This window comes from Somniosus microcephalus, chromosome 13, assembly GCF_052327205.1.
Source record: "Somniosus microcephalus isolate GS21.2 chromosome 13, FLI_Smic_1.0, whole genome shotgun sequence".
NCBI classification, from domain to species: domain Eukaryota; kingdom Metazoa; phylum Chordata; class Chondrichthyes; order Squaliformes; family Somniosidae; genus Somniosus; species Somniosus microcephalus.
Genome location: NC_140999.1, coordinates 90,829,364 through 90,835,363, shown reverse-complemented (window position 1 = coordinate 90,835,363; position 6,000 = coordinate 90,829,364).

The following is a 6,000-nucleotide window of genomic DNA, read 5'->3' as shown; positions in this document are numbered from 1 at the left end:
ATGGCCTCGATGTTCTGGTTGTTTGTCATGGATAAAACTTAATTGTTCCCATCCTGACTTGATGGCTACTGTGAGCTGTAACCGATTAAATATGCAGAAACCTAATGGCCTCGATTTAGGCCCATTCTAACTTGATCTGTTTCAAGGCGAATGAATGCATATTCTGTGTTTGCTTTAGCTGTCTGGCTCCACAAAGTCTCTCCACAGATTCCTGCATTTTAAGTTTCGTCTCCGGGCCTGCCTGTTTGCAGGGCCCTGCTATTAAAATCCTGTCAGTTTTGGTCACGAGGTTACAGAAGCCATTTTGGATACCCTGTTTTTAATAACTTGTGCAAACAGGGTCCCTTGATCCATAATTTTGGGGAATGTGGGAATTTTAAGAACCCTACACTCCCCCCTGTTGATACTAAACTCGCTTTAAGTATCATCCTGATAAGGTGAGCAAAATTTCCGACCCTCCATAGTCAATCTTCCCCTATAATTACTTATCTAAGATACCCACGACACATGCATCTCCCATTCTGTAAAATGTAGTGTACATAAGCATACATAGAATAATTACAGTCGTTTACACACATCCAAGCATGGAGGGGTCCAACACCCCTGCACCACTTGGCACACATACATCTTTATTAAAACAGCACGTCAAAAATCTTTACTAAAAACAAGGCATAAAAAAACAACAATCTTTAATCAGAAATACAAAAAAATTCAAACAGTTGTATCTCCCTCCACCTTCACATAATGTTCCTTCCAGGTCCTCTGGTTTCAGAATTCTAGTATTTGTCCTTTTCCCTTGCACTGAGTGCATACTAGGTACAATACTATCCCCAGCTGGCACACCACGAGAATGTGGGAAGCCAGCCTGTGGTAAACCACTGTTATTGTATCCTACTGTTGTCGTTATTGCATATTGTTACCTCTGGTTGACGCTGTGTACCAATGCATGCCTCAGCTGGCTCCGCCCACATGACCAGGTATAAAGGTGGGTGTTTCGGCAACCCACTTCCTTCTTGGAACCAGTTGGCCCCGAGAGGCATGCTCTGTTCTTTAGTTAATAAAAACCTCTTCATTACTTTCCTAATTCATCGCCTTTTATGGAGTAATTGATAAGTGTATCAACTTTATTAACTAAAAGTAAAATGTCGACACCTGAACAGCAACAACAGCAGGCGTTGCTGCGAGCCCTCAGACCAGCATGCCTGGACCTCGACCCTCAAGCAGCGGGTTCATCGACCAATTTCGAACACTGGCTGAGCTGCTTTGCATCCTTCCTAGAAGCCTCCGCCGTGACATCGGAGGAGAACAAACTAAAAGTTTTGACCGCCCAGGTGAGCCCTCAAGTATATACACTCATCCGGGACGCTACTACGTACACGGCGGCCCTCGAACTGCTAAAAGAGCAATACACGCGCCCAGTGAACACGATTTACGCCAGACACCTCTTGGGATCCCGCAGGCAGCAACCGGGGGAATTGGTAGAGGCATTTTTACGGGCGTTACAGACACTCTGCAGGGACTGCGACTGTAAGGAGGTAACGGCTGCGGGGCACGCGGAGGGACTTACCTGTGATGCCTTCGTTAGGGGCCTCCAGTCCGACTACTCCCGGCAGAGACTGCTCGAAAGCAAGGAGCTCGACCTGAAGACGGCCGTAGCCCTTGCGCTCTCGTTAGATGCGGCCCACCGAAACCTCGAAGCATACTCACGTAACGGCGCCGCGCCATGGCCATCGCGACCTTGGGACATGGGACCGCCGCCCCCGGTACCAACTGCTGCAGCGATGCCCCATAACCAGGCCCCAAAATGCTATTTCTGTGGCCAGTTAAAACACCCTAGAGTGCGCTGCCCGGCTAAGACCACTACCTGCTCGGGCTGCGGGAAGAAAGGCCATTACACCAATGCCTGCAGGGGGAAACCCGCGAACGCCAGCAGCGCCGCGTGCGAACCGTGGGGGCAGCCATCTTATCCGCCATTTTGTTCACCTCCGGCCGCGTGGGGACCTGAATCATGGCCGCCGCCATTTTGTCCGCCGCACTCAACCGCCATTTTGTCTCCGGACTCGACCACCGTCTCGTCGGACGACCATATCGACTCACTAAGCCATACACTGGCCTCCGTTACGCTGGATCAAGCCCTGCCTCATCATCTGTCCAGGTCCATGATGGACATCATGGTAAACGGCCGCGCCACCACTTGCCTATTTGACAGCGGGAGCACAGAGAGTTTTATTCACCCCGACACGGTACGTAGCCACTCCCTCACGGTCCTGCCAACGCGCCATCGGATTTCTATGGCGTCTAAGTCCCATTCAATGGACGTCGGCGGCTACTGTGTGGTGACCCTTTCGGTTAGGGGCACAGAATATAAAAATTTTAAACTTCTTGTCCTGCCCCGTCTCTGCGCTGCCATGCTGCTAGGGTTGGATTTTCAGTGCCACCTTAAAAGTGTCACATTAGCATACGGTGGACCCCTCCCCCACTCACAGTCTGCAACCAACACCTTTTAAATCGCCCGCCGCACACCACTTGCAGCCTTTCCACACTCAAAGTCCCCCCCCCCTTGTTCGCTAACCTCACCCGCGACTGTAAACCCATCGCTACCAAGAGCAGGCAGTACAGCGCCGGGGACAGAGCTTTTATTAGCTCTGAGGTGGAGCGGCTCCTGAAGGAGGGCATTATCGAAGGGAGCACCAGCCCCTGGCGAGCCCAGGTTGTAGTCGTTAAAACCACCGATAAACGCCGCCTGGTCATTGACTACAGCCAAACCATAAACCGGTACACTCAGCTGGACGCATACCCCCTTCCTCGCATATCTAATATGGTCAATCAGATTGCGCAATACAGAGTATTCTCCACCATTGACCTTAAGTCAGCATACCACCAACTCCCCATCCGCCATGAGGACCGCCAGTATACTGCCTTTGAGGCGAACGGCCGCCTCTACCACTTCCTTAGGGTTCCCTTCGGCGTCACCAACGGGGTTTCGGTCTTCCAAAGGGAGATGGACCAGATGGTTGACCAGAACACGCTGCAGGCCACCTTTCCCTACCTGGATAACGTCACCATCTGCGGCCACGACCAGCAGGACCATGACGCTAATCTAGAAAAATTCCTCCGTACGGCCCAGCGGCTGAACCTAACGTACAATAAGGAGAAATTTATGTTTCGCACCAAACGCCTTGCCATTCTCAGCTGCGTAGTGGAGAACGGAGTCATCGGGCCCGACCCCGACAGAATGCGCCCCCTTATGGAGCTCCCCCTCCCCCACTGCCAAAAAGCACTGAAGAGATGCCTGGGGTTTTTCTCTTACTATGCTCAGTGGGTGCCCCACTATGCGGACAAAGCCAGACCCCTCATCAAATCCACCTCCTTCCCCCTGACACCAGAGGCGTGTGCAGCCTTCACTCTTATCAAGAGCGATATTGCGAAGGCCACAATGCACGCAGTGGATGAGTCCATCCCCTTTCAAGTGGAGAGCGATGCATCCGACTTCGCCCTAGCTGCGACCCTTAACCAGGCGGGGAGACCCGTGGCCTTTTTCTCAAGGACCCTCCAGGGCCCCGAGATTCGACACTCCTCTGTCGAAAAGGAGGCCCAGGCTATTGTGGAAGCGGTGCGTCACTGGAGGCATTACCTGGCCGGAAAATGGCCAGCGTTCAGTTGCTTTTATGTTCAATAATAAGCAGAGGGGCAAAATCAAGAACGACAAGATCTTGAGGTGGAGAATTGAACTCTCCACCTACAATTACGATATCTTGTACCGGCCCGGGAAACTCAATGAGCCCCCAGATGCCCTATCACGTGGTACATGCGCCAACGCGCAGGTTAATAGACTGCAGTCCCTCCACAATGACCTCTGCCACCCGGGGGTCACCAGGTTCTTCCATTTCATCAAATCCCGTAACCTGCCCTACTCCATTGAGGAGGTCAGGACCATGACCAGGAACTGCCAAATCTGTGCCGAGTGCAAACCGCATTTTTATAGGCCAGACAGAGCAAGCCTGATCAAGGCCACTCGCCCCTTCGAGCGCCTGAGCGTCGATTTTAAAGGGCCCATCCCCTCCTCTGACCGCAACGCGTACTTCCTCAACATAATTGATGAGTACTCCCGTTTCCTGTTCGCCATCCCTGGCCCAGACATGACCAGTACCACGGTCATCAAATGTCTGAACGACCTCTTCGCCCTGTTCGGGTTCCCTAGGTATATACATAGCGACAGGGGCTCATCTTTCATGAGCGATGAACTTCGTCAGTACCTGCTCACGAGAGGTATTGCTATGAGCAGGACCACCAGCTACAACCCCCGGGGGAACGGCCAGGTAGAAAGAGAGAACGCGACGGTTTGGAAGGCCGTCCTCTTAGCCTTAAAATCTAAGGGCCTTCCGACCTCTCGCTGGCAGGACGTCCTCCCTGCGGCGCTCCACTCCATCCGGTCACTGCTTTGTACTGCCACTAATGCCACCCCTCATGAGCAAATGTTCGCTTTCCCCAGGAAGTCCACATCGGGAACCTCGCTACCGACATGGCTGACTTCTCCTGGGCTCGTCCTACTGCGGAGGCACGTGAGGACCCATAAAATGGACCCCCTGGTCGAGAGGGTGAACCTCCTACACGCCAACCCCCAGTATGCCTACGTGGCATACCCAGACGGGCGGGAGGACACGGTCTCCATACGAGACCTCGCACCCTCGGGTGCCCCTGAATTACCACCGTTATCCCCCACCACTTCTCCCAACCCAACCCCTGTAGACGGCATGCCGGAGCCCCAGGACCCTTCGTTGACCACCCAGACACCAGATTCGACGTTGGATACTGCACCACCGCCGCCACCACCATGACGATCAGGACGTCATACAAGGCCTCCTGATAGACTTACCTACACAAACTTGTAGTACACTTCACCCCGCCGGACAAAATTTTAAAGAAGGGGTGAATGTGGTAAACCAGTTATTGTATCCTACTGTTATCGTTATTGCATATTGTTACCTCTGGTTGGCGCTGTGTACCAATGCATGCCTCAGCTGGCTCCGTCCACATGACCAGGTATAAAGGTGGGTGTTTCGGCAACCCACTTCCTTCTTGGAACCAGTTGGCCACGAGAGGCATGCTCTGTTCTTTAGTTAATAAAAACCTCTTCATTACTTTCCTAATTCATCGCCTTTTATGGAGTATTTGATAAGCGTATCACAGCCTAATCCACGAAGGGACCTCTATATTATTGAAAATGTCCCACCAGGGTGGGATCACAATGTCCAATATCTTAGCCCCTATCTCTACCATTTTCTGCTCTAGCGTGTAGAAATATTTCTGCGAGACTATTACGGCTTTGAGTATCTGGTAAGGTGTTCTGGGAGAGGGGGAATTTCATAGCCAAAATGCGCTATGTACTTTTGCAGGTTGTTAAAATACTCTTTTACAGTGAGGTGAACAGTGGAGGGTTCAGGAGTGGGGACAATCCGTTCCTGGGCCACTTGAACTTCTGCCTTGGGTTTAAAGCAGAAACTGCTGTCAATTACCGGACACCAGCTATGCTGTCCATGCTGGTAGTGGGACGCGCCTGTGGTGACACAATATGTCCCATCCCCTATATATGCTACCTGTGGGGGAACATGGCCTTGTGCCATTGCCTCCATGGTACAATTTATAGGTTTTGCGCCAACAGCTTTAAACCCGCACTGTGGTTTTGAATAGGCATTCAAGTGCTGGGGACACAGTATTATGTGTGCTCCCCAGCTCTGGCACCCCGAGAGGTCAGTACCTGTCATAGCGTGCTCCCACTTTATGACGTAAGGTGGGACCGCTGTGAAACGAATGTGTGCACCCCCTTGAATGACACCAATGTTCTCAACCCTGTATACCGGCGCGGGTCAGGCTGTCCTACCCATGACCGGCATCCTAACTACTACCCCCATGATGGTGTGGTTGGACCGCCCACAATCCACTGGGACTGGGTAGGCCTCGGAAGCTAGCCAGAGTTGACACGGGCTTAATGCATTCTCA